A 20,134-nucleotide genomic window follows, 5' to 3' on the forward strand; every position below is an offset into this window, starting at 1 on the left:
TTTGTACCTCTTAATGTACAAAAAATATACTGGAGATCATAAAAGAAATGCATAAATCACTATCCTAAGTATGCCAAAAGTACGAGTGCACGAGATGACCACATCGCAAACCACAACATCCACACATAATGCACCAAAGGCACGTAAGGAAGTAAAAATCCATCACCAAGAATCAAGCATAAGAGTCAAAGAGAATCAAGTCCACATCAACAAATCTATCAAAGAGCCAAAAGTCAACCCAAGGAGCAATGACCAAGAGCTAAGAAGTAGCCCACAAGAGAAAGGATGAGACAAAGAGATAGGATGACAAAGATGAAGCTGCATGAATCTTGTTGTTGTTATGGTGGCCTATCATGCTAGCCACATCCACCTATATGTCCTCTCTCTCTCTTCCTCTAGCACCTCTCTGAGTGTAAAATGCCTGGTCCCTTACATGCCCCCACTAGTACTAGATGAAGTACCTAAACCAAGTTTCCTTTCCTCCACAATAAGCAAAGAGACCAACTCATCAAAATCTAGGGGATCTCCACCTCTAACCTTGATAGAGATTTCAAATGCCTTGTAGTATTTGCCCAAAAAATTTAATGTAATTGCAACCAAAGCATCATCTTCCATAAGGGCACCAATAGATGCAAGTGTATCTACACATCCTTTAATCTCCTGCACATAGTCATTGATGTTCTTGTTGTTTCGAGTCACACTATGTATCTTTTTCTTTAACTGCATCTTATTTTCTTGAGTAGTTGTATCATAAAACTTCACCAATGTATCCCATGCAGCCTTGGGATTGTCTATATCCTATGGATATGGCATAACATTTAATCTATCACACAAATCGAGAAGTAATGTAGCACTTTGAATACCCTTTCTTTCTAGTTCATATGTATAAGCTGAGCTAAAGTTGGATTAACTATTGGAACCATTAGCTCCATCTTCTGACTTGTCACCAAATTCCAAATCCCTTTTCCTTTAATAAAGTTTGTCATGCAAGAATTCCCCATTCAGAAGTTGTTTCTATCAAGCTTTTCCCCAACAATCTTATATGGACCATCACTCATCTTGCTATGCACAAATTTCACTAAGTATACCAACCAATCAACTCAAACACTCATACATACATGTGCTCTATTATTGCTTATGGACTTTCCTATGAGACTAGCATAGAGATACAACTATTAGAAAACATGGATCTAGACCTATCCTACAAACAACTTTCTAATGATACATTAACCTAAGTGATTAGCATGGATCTAGAGCTCTCCTTATTGGGCTGTGGGATGAAAAACTGCGGGCCGAACAACCATCGAGCTGGAATGCCACCAGAATGCCAGAGCTGATGCACTTAACACTATGATCCAGCCGATTAATCAGGTCATTACTTCTATAAATTAGCCGTGCTCCGAGCACAAGGGCATCTTTATACCACTCTCTGTAACCACGCATTAAGTAGTATAAAGATGTAATTAGAACTCTATACAGAGGCCGGCTATTTCTTCTTTGAGCCAGGTGTTTTTTTCATTAATCGAAGGATCATTCTGTATTATCTGTGTATATTCGCCATGTCTGTCATTTTTCTATATATTCGTCTTGTTTATCATTTTTGTAAATCCATCTTTTAAGTATTTTGTGTTTCATGTGGCAATCTGGATCATGCACACGAGGTGATTGGTCTTAAGTAATCATTTCCGTTGCACAAACGCTTGTAAACGAAAGCTGTTTAGTGTCGTCTCTTGTGCATGTTCCGTATCAGACTCATGTATTGCTGCGCACATAACCAGAGAAACTTAGTAGGTTGATTGGAGTAGCGACAACACTTTGGCGAGACCACGATGTGTCTTGCTACCTATTTCACTTGCTTCTTAATTTCATTTATGTTCGAATCAACTTCCATTGTGTTCGAATCAATCCTTCATGTCAACATATGTGAGCTATGCTACTTGGCATGGCTCAAAGCTCAAGAACTCTAGTTTGCTAGACCTGGCTTAGAAGAACCGAAAGATAAAATAGAAGAAGAACTAATAACTCCACCACCACCCCCACGACTGCCTCCTCGCCTTCTACATTACAACATGCTTCAGTGTGCGACCATCTATCCACCAGTGAATGAAGATCCAAAGTTCTCTGGGAAATCCTTGAAGGATGCGAATGCCCACATCCTTCTCTTTGACAGTACATGGCACATGAACATCCTTGGGCTAGTGGATCTGAACCTCGAGAAAATAACTTTTATCCCGACTTTACAAAAAAGCAGCACTCTCTGGGTTGCTCAGTATGAGTATGCTCATTTCTTGACATACGATGCAATCAGAGATGCCTTTCTTCAAAGATTCAGGGAAGATAAAACATCCATGCATGTGCTTTGATAAGTACTACCGGATGAACCAGAAAAACATCACGGTTGAAGACTATACTGCTAAGTTTTGGAAGCTTCTCCAAAGATTGGATGCAACTAATCGACCAATGAAGGAGATCCTCAATTCTTATTTCATGAAGGAGATCCTCAATTCTTATTTCATGAAGGGATTAATCAATCAATTGAAAAGGGCAGTAGATGGTGCCAATCTTATAACAATGACTCTGGAGCAGCTGGTTGAATTAGCTCTCAGGGTAGAGCGCATGTTGGTAGGGTCTGTCAAGAGCAAAGGCAAGAGAAAAAGCAAGAGGAAGTCCAGAAGGTTCTCTTCCGACTACTCTGAGGAAGGAGAAGGAGGTGGATGATTTCAATCACCCAACTTCAAGTGAGGAATCGGAGGAAGATTGCAAGATGAGGTCAAAGAGTAAGAAGGCAAGAAAGAGAACCAAGGAGCTGGCTGCAGTCGTGGCTTAGTTGACCAGTGAAGGAGCAAAGTCCCCTCCCAAAGTTTGGCTAGGCACCTGGTGCTTGAGGTGTCAGAATCACGGACACGGAGCTAAAGAATGCGGCTTAAATGAGCTCTGGTGTGCCATTTACAGAACAACCACACATAGCAGAGACGCATGCAAATACAATGGAAGGAGAGCACCTCAACAACCTGTAATCCAATCCCCAATGGTGGTGGTGGCTATTCAACCCACCCCCTAATGGCTTCGTAGCATCCATACCAAAGGCCACCATTTCTCCCACATGGGAATTTTCCTCCTAGGGATGTGCTCGGTGCTCAATGACCCACTTTCACATGCTTTTATTGCCATGCCCCAGGTCATCACAAATTTGACTATGAGATCCGAAGTGTTGAAAATACAAGTGAATAGGGTGTGTGCGGGAACAAGCCCTTGGTTAGAGGCTGTAAAAGAGAAGATGTAAATGTGAAAGAACCTGTGAAAAGGTGAGAAGAATCTACTGGGAGAGAATAAAGGGTAGCATGAGAAGATTTAGGAAGTGTGGAGATATTCTGGGTAGTGTGGAGTTATTCTGGGAGTTATTCTGGGAAAAGAGAAGAGGTGGAGAGAATCAGGCAAGAGGTGGAGATATTCTGGGAGTGAATCATGGAGAAATCAATGGGATTTGATGCTTGATGTAAACTCTATAAATTGAGGCATAGCCCTAATGATAATTTGCTGGTTTTTGAGTATCCATGCCTACATTAATCTATTTGCTAATTACCTACTAGTTACGTCTTAATTATTTGCTAATCACTTTGTTAATGATGTTGATTCTAGTGTTTGATCCACCATAGCTCATCACAATGCTCAAATTTCAACATGGTATCAGAGCCATGCCTAGAATCCATCAGGTTTATGAGCCTATTATTTAATTAATCAAGATTAGTAGATAATTAAGAAATAATCAAAATTTTAGTTATTTTTCACTTCACCTCTGTACCCCCAGCTAGTGGAGGATCTCATTCTCCTTACACACTCAACCATTGCCCAAATCCTTCTAGCCCAAGATAGCTAACCCATAGGAGCTCCAGCCCATTGAATCAGAAGCGCAAACCGCCCACGCAAGCTCTCGATTTTTGCTAATTAAAAAGCTACATTTTTCTGCAATAAATCAATGATTTCTACTTCATCAAATCAAATGGGTCTAATTCCTCTTAGCCCCCGGGGTTTTCAAGCATGCTCTACAAGCTGGTGAAGACAGAATTCAGTTTCATCAAGTCTATAGTGAGATCCAAGCTCTTCATCAAATCTACAGGTGACTTTGGTAAAACAGAGATTAAGCTTTCAATATTTGGTCAAATCTTGTGTTTCTTGGCTTAATCCTCTACTAGACTCATTGCTATTGATGTATTTGAAAGCATTTGAGCTCATTTGAAGTCTAAGGCACCAGATCTGGACTCCTCACATACTCTATTTTTTGCACACAAAATAAAGCATTAATTTGCTAATCAGTGATTAATCAGTGCTAATCACTATATTTTAGTACAATTGAGGGTTCAAATTAACCATTAGGTATCTAATACAGATCCCTATAACTTCAGATTGTAAATCGGAGTTGGTTTGATACTCCAACCATCCCGTACAAATTGGTTACCCTTGATTTAATGTAATTTCTGGTAAAATTGTGCTGATAAAATTGTGATAATCATCATTTTGCATTTAACCCTTGGTTAATGCCTGTAAATCTCACTCAAATTCAAGATTATTCACAGCCAGAGTTGCATTTGGGAATGTGCATAAAAATGAATGCTATACGCATTATGTATTGGGCACATTGCATCAGTGTAAATATGGGATCAGACACTGCCCTTGTCCAGAATAAGACAAGAGGTAAGACCTCTTGCATAAATTTGGGTTTGCATTGCATAATGACAAAAGATAAACATAAAAAGCTCAAAGGAACTGTCAGAAAAACATTGAAACATGTTGCTCACATGGAGCAAAAAGACCTGAGTGACGGACAAGCTCATGGCCCCAGCCATGAAAGAAGAAGAATATCTCTTTTCAAGAGGAATATCCACACCAAGAAAATCTAAACGAAGCATTGAAGGAAGACATGGACACGAGAAGAGAAGCTACCCCAAGAAGACTGAAAGAAGACATGGACGCATGGAGAGAAGCTGCCACGACAAGAAAATTGAAGAAAAGAGAAGATGTGAGGCTCCAAAGAGTGAGGAGCCATGTGAAAATCTCTGTGAGAGAGAGAGAGAGAGACCCCACAACCCAATGTAACCTGCCCCAACAAAGTAAAACCACCTTTGAGCCACCGCCGATGATGTAGGCCACGTGGTAGAGAGATGTATGTGTGAGCACTTTAGTCAAGATCACGGGCAACTATAGTAAGCCTTGGACACATAGAGAGAGAGAGTGTCAAGGACTATGGAGTTTAGGGACTTGAGGCACTGGTCGCGGACTGTCAAGTAAGAAAGAAATTTGATACAGGGTCCAGGTGTGCTAAGATAACTTGAGGGGAGGTGTAGACACTAGTCGCGGACTATCAAGTAAGGGGAGGTAAACTTGGTATAGGGTCTAGGTGTACTAGGAGTATTCACTTGAAGGGAGGTGTTGAAAATACAAGTGAATAGGGTGTGTGCGGGAACAAGCCCTTGGTTAGAGGCTGTAAAAGAGAAGATGTAAATGTGAAAGAACCTGTGAAAAGGTGAGAAGAATCTACTAGGAGAGAATAAAGGGTAGCATGATAAGATTTAGGAAGTGTGGAGATATTCTGGGTAGTGTGGAGTTATTCTGGGAGATATTTAGGGAAAAGAGAAGAGGTGGAGAGAATCAGGCAAGAGGTGGAGAGAATCAGGCAAGAGGTGGAGATATTCACGGAAAAGAGAAGAGGTGGAGAGAATCAGGCAAGAGGTTGAGATATTCTGGGAGTGAATCATGGAGAAATCAATGGGATTTGATGCTTGATGTAAACTCTATAAATTGAGGCATAGCCCTAATGAGAATTTGTTGGTTTTTGAGTATCCATGCCTACATTAATCTATTTGCTCAAATTTCAACACGGAGGAAGCACACGGCTGAGGCGGCAAGAGCCCAGGCCTTAATATCAGGCCCACCGATAGTAAATGCCATGGAAATTAAGGCTCTTGAGACGAGAAAGAAAGAATCAAGCCGACCAGTGAGGCGAATGAAATCATCAGGGTCAGCCATACAAAGGAGGTTATGGTAAATTTTTTTGAAAATTTATGAAATAAATTTCATCTTTTATTAATCAAAAAGAGTAATCCCCATCGTTAGAGCATTCTAAAAGTGTCATTTTCATTCATGCATAGAAAGATGCATATTGGTTAATTTTTATGAAAGAATGATTTTCAATAGAATTAAATTCTATGAAAGATACTTATTGATAATTTTTTTATTATGAAAGTGTTAATTTCTTCATTATGGATTTTTATGCATAAAATAATGCATAAGAGTATATTTTGTTATTACAAAAGAGTTATATTGATTTTTTATGCATAAAAGAATATTTTTTTAATTATAAAAGTGTTACTTTTATCATTATTGATTTTTATGCATAAAAGAATATTTTTTTATTATAAAAGTGTTACTTTTATCATTATTGATTTCTATGCATAAAAGTATGCATAAAAAAATATTTTTTTTAATTATAAAAGTTTTATTTTTATCATTATTGATTTCTATGCATAAAAGAATATTTTTTATTATAAAAGTGTTACTTTTATCATTATTGATTTCTATGCATAAAAGTATGCATAAAAGAATAAGTTTTATTAAAAAAGTGTTACTTTTCATCATAAATGATTTGTATGCATAAACATATGCATAAAAGATATTTTTTTATATTAAAAGTATGATTTTCATCATAAATGTTTTTTATGCATAAATGAATGCATAAAAGAAATTCTTTTATATTAAAAGAGTGATTTTCATCATAAATGATTTGTATGCATAAACATACGCATAAAAGATAATTTTTTATATTAAAAGTATGATTTTCATCATAAATGATTTTTATGCATAAATGAATGCATAAAAGAAATTCTTTTATATTCAAAGAGTGATTTTCATCATAAATGATTTGTATGCATAAAAGATATTTTTTTATATTAAAAGTATGATTTTCATCATAAATGATTTTTATGCATAAATGGATGCATAAAAGAAATTCTTTTATATTAAAAGAGTGATTTTCATCATAAATGATTTGTATGCATAAACATATGCATAAAAGATATTTTTTATATTAAAAGCGTGATTTTCATCATAAATGGATTTTATGCATAAATTAGATGCATAAGAGAAATTCTTTTATTCTAAAAGTGTAATTCCTACTAAATTGGATTTATGCATGGAAAGATACATAAAGAATTTATTTTAATGCAAAAGTGTTATTCTCATCAATTTTGATTTTATGCATAGAATGATGCATAAAGAAATCTATTTTTAGTTCAAAAGAGTTATTTTCATCAGTTTTGATTTTATGCATAGAATGATGCATAAAGAAATCTATTTTTAGTTCAAAAGAGTTATTTTCATCAGTTTTGATTTTATGCATAGAATGATGCATAAAGAAATCTATTTTAGTTCAAAAGAGTTATTTTCATCAATTTTGATTTTATGCATAGGAAGATGCATGAAAGATTTATTTTTTAATTCAAAAGTGTCATTCTCATTTAAAATGAGTTTATTCATAGGAAGATGCATAAAAGATTGATTTTTATTTCAAAAGTGTTATTCTCCTTAAAATGGAATTTATGCATAAATAGATGCGTAAAGAAATCTTATATCAAAAATAAGAATTCTCTTGTAATCTATAAATAGATATGAGGATGTAAAATGAATCAGATAGATGAAAATGAACGAAGTGTGGATGTGGATGTATGGATGTGAATGTGGATGTGGATGTGGATATATGAATGTGGATGTGGAAATGGATGTATGGATGTAGATGTGGATGTGGATGTGGATGTATGTATGTGGATATGAATGTACGAATGTGAATGTGGATGTGAAAATGGATGTGTGGATGTGGATGTATGTATGTGGATGTGGATGTATGAATGTGGATGTGAAAATAGATGTATGGATGTAGATGTGAATGTATGAATGTGGATGTGAAAATAGATGTATGGATGTAGATGTGAATGTGGATGTGGATGTATGGATGTGGATGCGGATGTAGATGTATGTATGTGGATGTGGATGTATGAATGTAGATGTGGAAATGGATGTATGGATGTAGATGTGGATGTGGATGTGGATGTATGTATGTGGATATGAATGTACGAATGTGAATGTGGATGTGAAAATGGATGTGTGGATGTGGATGTATGTATGTGGATGTGGATGTATGAATGTGGATGTGAAAATAGATGTATGGATGTAGATGTGAATGTATGAATGTGGATGTGAAAATAGATGTATGGATGTAGATGTGAATGTGGATGTGGATGTATGGATGTGGATGCGGATGTAGATGTATGTATGTGGATGTGGATGTATGAATGTGGATGTGAAAATGGATGTATGGATGTAGATGTGGATGTAGATGTGGATGTATGGATGTGAATGTGGATGTGGATGTATGGATGTGGATGTGGATGTATGGATGTATGTATGTGGATACGGATGTATGAATGAGGATGTGAAAATGGATGTATGGATGTGGATGTGGATGTGGATGTATGTATGTGGATGTGGATGTGGATATGGATGGATGTGGATGTATGGATGTGGATATGGATGTGTTTGTATGAATGCGGATGTGGAATTAGATGTATGATGTGGATGTACGAATGTGGATGTGTATGTAGAATAATGAATACGAATGTGTATGTGAAATGATGTGTCGTCAGATGTGATGACATGTGAATTGGGATGTGAATATATGATATGTGATGTGAATGAATCTGAGGTGATGAGATGGAAAATGATGGGATTGGATGAGAGTGAGTACATATATGAATGGAATGTGGAATAAGTAATGCGGACTGATGAGGGATAATGGTAATGAGAAAATTCAATTAAACTATCAAAGTCGGAGATCGAGTTAAATGATTATTTTATTCCTCTCATAAGAAATTCATGTTTTAGAAATCTGTAAGCAAATATTCGTCGAACGAAATTTAAAAAAAGAGAAATTAAAATAGTATCTTTCGAGAAAGATAGTTTAGGAAGAACCTTTCCAGACCCAAACTCTGATTCAGAGTATTGACCAAGACCTAATTCCTTCGTCAGTTTTAATCAAGGACGATGTGCCCAGTTCACGAAAAATGTACTCAAAATCTCACCGGATCTGAAACTAAGTTAAGACTTTTGATTTTGATCTGAGGATCAAGTTAACAGAATTCGAGAAATTCTGTTTGGAATTTAGACCAGGATCTAGAAGTATTGGGATACGGATTTAAGATTTATTCATGGTATTCAAACAAAATCAAAACTATAAACTTGCATAGAAACCCTGTTTTCTTAAAGGAGTGTCTTATGCTAGAATGCTGGAGGGAGCATTTGGCATATATGTTTATCTAAGGGAAGTTTGGTTGCAAACAGCTGGCGGGGAGTGTTCGAGGGACAGCTCACGTGGCAAAAACCTTTGACCAGCCTGGGCATGGTGAAAAATGGTGTGCTTCTGGTACAATGGGCGAGGGCCGACGAAGCGGTCCCTGAATGAAGTACGAGGACACCTAAGGAGGATGCTGGAGGGTTTTGACCAAGCGATGCACGGGCTCACGGTGCTTAGGACACCCATACGTATGTCGAGGAAGATATATATATGTATGTTGACAAAGTGGTTATTGTAATCTATTACTGGATCTCGTTGTGCTGATGACCAGTTGGTCCCAATGGAGAGTCCAGAGTGGTACTGTTTTTGTGAAACAAGGATTGAATGGAAATTTTGAATTGTGAAATCTGTGATCATATCTGTTTTGTCAATGGATTATTTTTATATTAAAAGTTTTAAAGAGGAGTGTGTGCGTACCTGTTTTCTAAAGCTAAAGTTAAGAAAGGCATTTAAATTATGGGTGGGTGAGTACTTGGTGGTTCTACCGATTCCAATGGTAGGGTGGTGGCTAACCCATGGGCCGGATGGGGTTAGGCTAGAATCAGTGGAGTTTTAATAATCAAACTAAAAAAATCTTAAGATTACGCTAGGATTCGAGTAGCTAGTTAATTCCTTGATAAATTTCTTAATTGAGTGGATCAACGGCTGTGCCTGATCTTGATTAGGAAAAAAGCGTTGAAATTACTCAAATGATCAAATTATATCAGTGATAGTTTCCTTCTATCTGGTTTATTCAAGTGAAGGATAGTTTAGAATTGATCTCGTTAGAAAAAATTTTGTTAAGAAAATTCAAAAAGGTGGAATCGTCCCCACTTTCCGGGCATGGAAAATTTTCCCGGTTTCGGTTTTCGGAGTGGCCACCAGCCTAGTCTTGTGCCCGGACATTCGTGGGCGAGGCCCCGAGTGAGAAACCCTGCCCCGCGCATGAGGGGACTGCTTCCGCTGCTGTTAGCTACGGGGAGTCCCGGTGTGCGGAGGGGGCAGCGGGATCGCACAGTTGGTATTAGAGCACTTGTAAATTTAAGTAACATCAGCAGAAATTGCCTAAATTTTTAATAGAAATTTGGGAAAAAATGTTTTTCACTTGTTAATACTATGTGAATGAACTTCAAAAAATTGAAAACTTATAAATTGAATTGGAAATTTATAGATGGACACCTCGAACCTATCTGGAATTCGTGGACTCTCTCAGAGTCAGGATATGATAGCGTTGCATTTGATTACCTCATCAACTCTCCTACGACCCGAATGAGCAGAGTGAGACTCACTCGCCATTTTGAGAGTCTTTACTTTCCTGATCCTCTTGAGCGACGTCGGTATATGTGGTTCTATGGAGGACGGTGTATTAACATCAGTACCAGTCAGCGTCAGAGGCTTAGGCAGAATATTTCCTTGGCCATGATTCTGATAAGACTAGGGCTTGTTCAGCATGTTCTACTCTGTGATCATTCACCCAGGAACTTCAGAACTTCATGCCGATTTTTTAGACTTCTTAGCCGCTTTATCCTGAGAAAGAGAATTAGAGCACCTCTTTGTGTAATGGATCGTGTGTACCATGGTATGTCTTCTTCACAGTTTCCTTTCTTTATGCGATTACGAGTGACTGAGGTGGTGATTTTGGAGCCGAGCTGCTGTAAGTACATATTGCAACTTTTATATAAAGATAGAAATGTTTTCTAGAGAAAAAAAAATTCCCTGTTGTATAAGTGATTGTTTACGGACAATCTAATAAAGAAAAATCTGTTATCGGACATATGTCATAGATCTCCAATACGATCATTGTCTTGTTTAAGAAATTATTTTCCGAACCTCTTAAGTCTTAGGATCTCGTGGATGATATCAAAATAAAAATTTAATAATATATAAATTTTTGGCAGAATCATGAGACGAGGAAACCGTGGCCGTCAGCCAGACCCTCTCTTTGAAGATGACGAGCTTGACCCTGATGTTCGCAAGGCTGTTCAAAGGACTCAGCCAGGACCCTTCAAAGGAGAAGGGGAGAACCTGGGCGAGGCTGTGGAGAAATGGGTGGAAGCCATGGAAGAATATTTTGATGTCAGAGGCTACAATAAGCGGAGCAAAATGGCTCTTGCCCGGCTGAAAATAGTGGAAACAGCCAGGGTAGCATGGAGGAACCACTATGACACCAACCGTCTGGAGGACAGAAATTCTCATTCTTGGAGTGACCTAAAAACCTATTTGAGAAAGATATTTTGTCCCCCTGGATTTTTGGAAATCAAAATGAACGAATTCTTAGAACTAAAGCAGGAGAGCAAAACCATCGAGGAATATCACCAGGACTTTGCTCTTCTACTCAAATATTCACCACCTCTAGATGAAGAACAACTCATGGCCAGGTTCATTCGGGGAATGAACGAACCCTTGGAAACATTGGTCAAAAATGCCAAGCCAGTGTCCATGGCTGAAGCAGTAAGAATGGAAAAAGGTTTTGCCAAAGCCTTTGTAGTAAAGGTCCCGCCAAAGCCTACACCCTCTAACTTTAAAAGATTCCAAGCCCAAGGAAGTACTTCAAACTTTCCACCCCCGAAGAGGCAGCAAGGCCCGAATCAGAATCAGGATGCAGGAAGATTCCGAAGTGAAGGAAGACCCTTCCCCCAGAATACTTTCTCAGGAGCCCCACCTCTTTCAAGAAATCGGAGGGATGAGCTTAGAAGTGAAAACCGATGTTTTGGATGCCAAGGTTTCGGTCACCAACTGAAAGACTGCCCGACTCCTACCATGTCAAGGGGACAGGGAAGTCAAGGACCCTGAATTCAGAGACCAACCCCTTCATACCAGTCTAATCAAGATCCGTCTCGCCCAAGCCAGGGAAACCCCAGAAGAACTCCAGCTCAGCCATCTGCCTCTGTCCAGAGTAACCTCAAAACTCCCTCCTAGAACTGGGGCAACCAAAGAGAAAGAGTTCCACCTCAGATTGCAGCAGCCAGAGCAGTCACAATTTCAGATGTAGTAGAAGAGGAAAGAGGGCAGATCTTTGCTGCAATTGAAAACCAAGGACCTAACTGTCAATTCTCGGTCATCCATACTCCAGCAGAATATCAGGGTAAGCCTTTTAAGCTTTTGATTGATTCAGGTAGTTCTCATTCATTCATTTCCCCTGGATGCTTGCGTAAGCTAGTCTTAGAACAGAAATCAGGGAAACCTATGCAAGTTGAATTGGCCAGTGGGAAGATTCTTTTCACTCACCATGAGACAGATCTTATTCAGTTCAATCTAGATGGTAATGTAACCGATTGTCAGTTCAAAGTCTTACCTCTAGGAGTTTTTGACGGAATCCTTGGAATAGATTGGCTCCACAAAAATCAAGCTGACATACACAATGGAACCATTTCCTTCCATGACCTTCACGGGAACAAAGTTCAAGGAACTGGAGTTTCCGGATCCCCAGACCTTCAGTTAGTAAAAGCTTGTAGGTTGCTGAAAGGACTTAGAAAGAAGCAGCAAATTTATGTTGTCAAAATGAACCCAGTAGACTCAAAGCTTAAGGCTAAAGAACCAGAATTATTAAATGAATTTGATGATCTATTCCCCAGCAGAGCTAACTGAAATGCCTCCAATCCGGGAAGTAGATCATGTGATTGAATTGACCCCGGGGGAGCTCAGCCAGTAGCCCTGCGCACGTACAAAATGCCAGTTTTTCTGAAGCCATCAAACACAAGGAACAGCTTAGACAGCTGTTATAACAAGGGTTTGTAAGACCCAGTGTTTCACCTTGGGGTGTGCCAGTTCTCTTTCAGAAAAAGAAAGATGGAACGCTTAGTCTCTGTGTGGACTACAGAGGTCTAAATCAACTGACAGTTAAGAATAAGTATCCTATCCCAAGAATTGATGAGCTTCTGGACAGGCTAAATGGAACCCAGATCTTCACAAAGATAGATCTCAAATCCGAGTATTACCAGATCAGGATCAATGATCAAGATATACCGAAAACAGCCATCAATACTCTCTATGGGCATTATGAATTTACTGTCATGCCATTCGAATTTACTGTCATGCCATTCGAATTAACTAATGCCCCAGCTACATTCAATCGCCTAATGCAAGACATCCTCAGAGAATACTTGGATGATTTTGTTCTAGTTTTCAATGATGACATTCTGATTTACTCAAGGAATGCAGCTAACCATGAGACTCATGTCCAAAAAGTTCTTGAGATTCTAAGGAAGCACCAACTCTTTGCCAAAAAGAGCAAATGCACTTTCTCTGCCGACCACGTTGAATACTTGGGCTTTCTGGTATCCAAAGATAGAATTTCTCCAGATTCCGCAAAAGTCCAAGAAATCATAGATTGGCCTGAACCAAAGACAGTGAAAGAAGTCAGAGGATTCTTGGGATTGACTGGTTGGTATAGAATTTTTATACCAAAGTATGCTCTCACAGCTTCCCCCCTGACTAACCTTCTCAAAAAGAATACCCCATTTTAGTGGTCTGCCAGGTGCCATAGTGCTTTTGATAAACTGAAGACCGCCTTGGTAACCAGTCCCGTTCTGAAGTTGCCAGATTTCTGTCTACCCTTTGAGGTAGTAATTGATGCAAGTGGTTTTGCCCTGGGAGGTGCACTCATGCAGGAAGGTCATGCAGTAGCCTATGAATCCCGAAAGCTCAGAACGCATAAGAGGAATTATTTCTGTCCATGACCTGGAATTACTTTCAGTAGTCTATGCCTTAAAGTTGTGGAGACATTACCTACTGGGAAAAAGATTCACTTTGATGACAGATCATCAGAGCTTAAAGTGGATCTTCACTCAGAAGGACCTCAACATGCGCCAAAGAAGGTGGATGCAGACCTTACAGGAATTTGATTTTGAAATCAAGTGCCGCCCAGGCAAAGAAAATGTGGTAGCAGTGATATGGCATTAGGGGAAGGTTGAGGTCTATAGGGGCCCTTTAAGCTGCCATATTATGATTTGAATGACTTTTTGTTAAAATGTTAAGTTTCTTTGACTTTAGATACTTCTTGTTCTTCAAACGGCTAGAAGTTTGAATTTCAAAGTTTCCTGCCAAAATTGAATTTGAAATCGAGCGAGCAAAACTATATCATGTGACATATCTATGGAAAGATCTCGATGAGTAGATTATGGATCTATAATCTCCGATAAATTTTGAGCTCATATGTAGAAGTTATGGACGTCCGAAATTTCAAAAACTCTCCCCCCACTTTTTGGAAATGAAAAGTACAAGAAGGCATCTTCTAGAGAATCTTTTGACCACCTTTAATCACCCAACATTTTTGTGTACATGGCATCACACACTTGGCTCTTTTCCTTAATAACCTTTTAATCACATGGCATCTTAAAGGGCCCCTATAGACCTCAACCTTCCCCTAATGGTCTTCATTAGAGTACGGCCCAAAAGAAGTTCTCTATCTCTTGGGAAATACAAGAAATTATCCCCCAGATATTGTGGGCCATATCTGATTACAAAGAAAGTAGGTGACTTAGCCTACGAGCTTCTTTTGTCTCCTCATCTCAAAGTTCATAATGTATTTCATGTAAGCCTTCTAAAGAAATATGTGCCAAGCCCAAATCATGTGCTTGATGATGCAATCCTAACCTCTTCAACCCAAGGACAGATGGAACTCCAACCTGAAGAAATTCTTGATGTTCGAGAAAAGATTCTCAGGAACAGAATTCTCAGAGAATTATTGGTAAAATGGAAGTTCTATCCTTTTGAAGATGCCACTTGGGAGAATGAAGCCGATCTGTTGTTGCGGGATTACCCCCAATTTGCGAGATGAGGACATCTCACGTTTTTCAAGTGGGAGAGAATGTAAGATTCCTCCCCAGCCTCTCAAGATGTCCAACATCTTCCCCTGTAATTAAATCCCTCTTCAGAAATGTAAAAGATCTTGTTTCTACCAGTTTTGGCCTAGAGAGAGAAAATATTCTAGAGAGAGAGTATTCAGATTTTAAATATTTTTGGATAGAAAAATATCTCATCTTATTAAAATAAGTTCCCTTGAAACAGAAGTTCAAAAAGATTTTCAGAAGGTGCATTAGAAATTAAGTATAATCTGTTCAAGAGGCATTATCCTGAGGGTCAAGATTTTTTTGAAATTTTAAATTAAGGTTCCTATGGACCAATAAGATTCATCCAAATGTAGAAAGGAGATAAATAGAAGAATAAATACTCACAAAAGATGAAGAGTTGACTAAGGACAAGGTTAATAGTTAAAAAAGAGAGATATTTAGATGAAATGATGCATTTTTGACACCTCAGTATGGGGGAATTTCCCTCATGAAGGAAGCACCTATTTCACATGTGTGGGAGAGTTTTAAACTCCCAAATAATGAGATATTTTTATCTCTCCTCTCTCATGTTTCAACTAGATCCAAAAAGTGGACTAAACTGACCCAAAAATGGTCAAAAATTGACCAAACTGATCTGGAAAATTCTAGAATCAATTGGCTTGGTTAGAAGCTCACTTTTTCCTATAAATAGATGCCTTCCCCTTTGTTAAAACTCAATTGTGTTTTGCATTGTTACCCTGCCTCTCCCAAGTGCCAAAAACTGTGAATTTTACTCATAATTCATTAGTTTTTGACCTTCCCTCTTCTAAAAGATTGGTGGCCACTCTTGTTTCAAACAAGAGTAGAACCCTCAAACCATCAAGCCAAAGAAAAGCTCTCAAATTATCCATGTAAGTTGGAGATTCTTCTCTTTTATATTTCTTTTATGGTTTTTTTATGATTTTTATCTTCTCTAAAATGAAATGATGTTATGCCTCATTGAAAAAAGGCATTCCCCTCTCTTCTTTAGTAAATCCAACCATTCTTTATCCTAGATGATTGATTATTAGATAAAATCAAGTTTTTCATAATGTTTCTCTTAAAATAAGTAGAAAATGTTTACATTAGAATGATTTAAATACTCTTGGTGAACTTCTAATTAATTTTAGAAAGTTAAAAATTGAAAAATGGTCAGCCGTACAAAGGAGGTTATGGTGGAATTTTTTGAAAAATTGTGAAATAAATTTTATCTTTTATTAATAAAAAAGAGTAATCCCATCATTAGAATATTCTAAAAGTGTCATTTTCATTCATGCATAGAAAGATGCATATTGATTAATTTTTATAAAAGAATGATTATCAATAGAATTAAATTCTATGTATAGAAAGATACATATTGATAATTTTTTATTATGAAAGTGTTACTTTCTTAATTATGGATTTTTATGCATAAGAGTATATTTTTTTAAATTATAAAAGAGTTACTTTCATCATGTTGATCTTTATGAATAAAAGTATGCATAAAAGAATATTTTTTTAATAAAAGTGTTACTTTTATCATTATTGAATTCTATGCATAAAAGAATATTTTTTTATTATAAAAGTGTTACTTTTATCATTATTGAATTCTATGCATAAAAGAATATTTTATTATTATAAAAGTGTTACTTTTATCATTATTGAATTATATGCATAAACATATGCATAAAAGATATTTTTTATATTAAAAGTGTGATTTTCATCATAAATGTGTGATTTTTATCATAAATGATTTTTATGCATAAACATATGCATAAAAGAAATTCTTTTATATTAAAAGAGTGATTTTCATCATAAATGTTTTTTATGCATAAACATATGCATAAAAGATATTTTTTTATCAAAAGTGTGATTTTCATCATAAATGATTTTTATGCATAAACATATGCATAAAAGATATTTTTTTTATATCAAAAGTGCGATTTTCATCATAAATGATTTATATGCATAAACATATGCATAAAAGATATTTTTTTATATTAAAAGTTTGATTTTCATCATAAATGATTTTTATGCATAAATGGGTGCAAAACAGATATTTTTTATATTAAAAGTGTGATTTTTATCATAAATAAATTTTTATGCATAAATGGATGCATAAAAGAAATTATTTTATATTAAAAGAGTGATTTTTATCATAAATGATTTGTATGCATAAACATATGCATAAAAGATATTTTTTAAATATTAAAAGTGTGATTTTCATCATTAATGAATTTTTATGCATAAATGAGAAATTCTTTTATATTAAAAGAGTGATTTTTATCATAAATGATTTATATGCATAAAAGATATTTTTTTTAATTAAAAGTGTGATTTTCATCATAAATGATTTTTATGATGATAAAAGTGTGACTTTCATCAGAATTAGATTTTATGCATAAATAGATGCATATAGAATGATTATATTTAAATAAGGGTTTTCTTAATCCTCTTTCTAATTTTCGCAAAAATTGGAAAAAATTGAATAAGTAGATAATCTGTGAGAAGAAATCCTACTGTTTCATATTCACTAAGATGGTAATGAGAAAATTCAATTAAACTATCGAAGTCGGAGATCGAGTTAAATGATTATTTTATTCCTCATAAGAAATTCATGTTTTAGAAATCTGTAAGCAAATATTCGTCGAACGAAATTTAGAAAAAGAGAAATTGAAATTTTACCTTTCGAGAAAGATAGTTTAGGAAGAACCTTTCCAGACCCAAACTCTGATTCAGAGTATTGACCAAGACCTAATTCCTTCGTCAGTTTCAATCAAGGACGATGTGTCCAATTCAGGAAAAATGTAAACACCCACCGAATCTGAAACTAAGTTAAGACTTTTGATTTTGATCTGAGGATCAAGTTAACAGAATTCGAGGAATTCTGTTTGGAATTCAGACCTGCATCTAGAAGTATTGGGATACGGATTTAAGATTTATTCATGGTATTCAAACAAAATCAAAACTGTAAACTTGCATAGAAATCCTGTTTTCTTAAAGGACTGTCTTACGCTAGAATGATGGAGGGAGCATTTGGCATATATGTTTATCTAATGGAAGTTTGGTTGCAACAGCTGGCGGGGAGTTTTCGAGGGACAGCTCACGCGACAAAAACCTGTGCCCAGGTCTTGACCAGCCTGGGTATGGTGAAAAATGGTGTGCTTCTGGTATGATGGGCGAGGGCCGACAAAGCGATCCCTGAGTGAAGTACCAGGACACCTAAGGAGGATCATGGAGGGTTCTGACCAGGCGATGCACGGGCTCGCGGTGCTTAGGACACCCATACGTATGTCGAGAAAGATATATATATGTATATTGACGAAGTGGTTATTGTAATCTATTACTGGATCTCGTTGCTGACCAGTTGGTCCCAACAGAGAGTCCAGAGTGGTACTGTTTTTGTGAAACAAGGGATTGAATGGAAATTTTGAATTGTGAAATCTGTGATCATATCTATTTTGTCAATGGATTATTTTTATATTAAAAGTTTTAAAGAGGAGTGTGTGCGTACCTGTTTTCTAAAGCTAAAGTTAAGAAAGGCATTTCAATTATGGGTGGGTGAGTACTTGGTGGTTCTACCGATTCCAATGGTAGGGTGGTGGCTAACCCATGGGCCGGATGGATCAGTGGAGTTTTAATAATCAAACTAAAAAAATCTTAGGATTACGCTAGGATTCGAGTAGCTAGTTAATTCCTTGATAAATTTCTTAATTGAGTGGATCAACGGTTGTGCCTGATCTTGATTAGGAAAAAAGTGTTGAAATTACTCAAATGATCAAATTATATCAGTGATAGCTTCTTTCTATTTGGTTTATTTAGGTGAAGGATAGTTTAGAATTGATCTCGTTAGAAAAAAATTCGTTAAGAAATTTCAAAAAGGTGGAATCGTCCCTGCTTTCCAGGCATGGGAAATTTTCCCGGTTTCAGTTTTCGGAGTGACCACCAGCCTAGTCTCGTGCCCGGACATTCGTGGGCGAGGCCCCGAGTGAGAAACCCTGCCCCACGCATGAGGGGGCTGCTTCCGCTGCTGTTAGCTACCGGGAGTCCGATGCGCGGAGGGGGCAGAGGGATCTCACAAGGACTGTGCGGGATTTACTTCATCTATCGTACCATAATAGAATTGAGTCTCATTTTAGGGATCCATCAGTCTAGCCTAACCTCATCCCAGTCCCATGGGTTAGCCAACTGCCCAACCACTATAGTGATAGAATCCATTTAGGAATTTGGTTATGTTTTGTCTCGGGTACCAGGAAAAAGAGTTCCCAGGCCCCCTAGCCGGCGCTTCATGCAAACTTCCAGATAGTCACACCACTTACACACCCAATATGAAATTGCCTGTTTCGATTCGGCTCACTTTAAAACAATCTTGTAATAAAATCATAGTATCACTGATCATAATCCTCCAAAATATCCGGTTGAATTCTACTTTCCAATCATTCCTTTATCGCTGTACCTATGGCATCATTGGCAACCAGAACGCTCACCACTTATCCACTCAGGGGCCTTTTCAATAGTTCCTAGCTCATAGTACGTGGAAATATATTCACTTATAAAATTCCAGATGGACTCTCCGTTGAAGATCAGCAAGATCAACCAACAGATCCATATAAAAGAGCCATGGACTCATCCCTTGAGGACCACCAAGGTCAATCAATTCAGAACATATCATTCATATCCTTAACACAATAATGGTCCATCATTCATATCCTTAACACAATAATGGTCCATTATACCAAAAATTTCATCTAAACATTCTTCCATGAGAATTTTAGTTATGCAGGTTTTCAATTTGTCATCCTTTAATTTGAGCCACTGAGTCAAAGGTTAACATCAGCAATCTATCAGCACAATCCACTAATCTTGTAGTGATTTGCTGAAGTCATTATCCCCATTCTAGTTATTAACATCATTACTGGGATTCGTCCCATTCATCCCCATTGTGGTTTTATTCGACTTATCTCCT

The sequence above is a fragment of the Cibotium barometz genome, chromosome 1, assembly GCF_041138505.1.
Source record: "Cibotium barometz isolate CiBa-2024 chromosome 1, ASM4113850v1, whole genome shotgun sequence".
Lineage (NCBI taxonomy): Eukaryota > Viridiplantae > Streptophyta > Polypodiopsida > Cyatheales > Cibotiaceae > Cibotium > Cibotium barometz.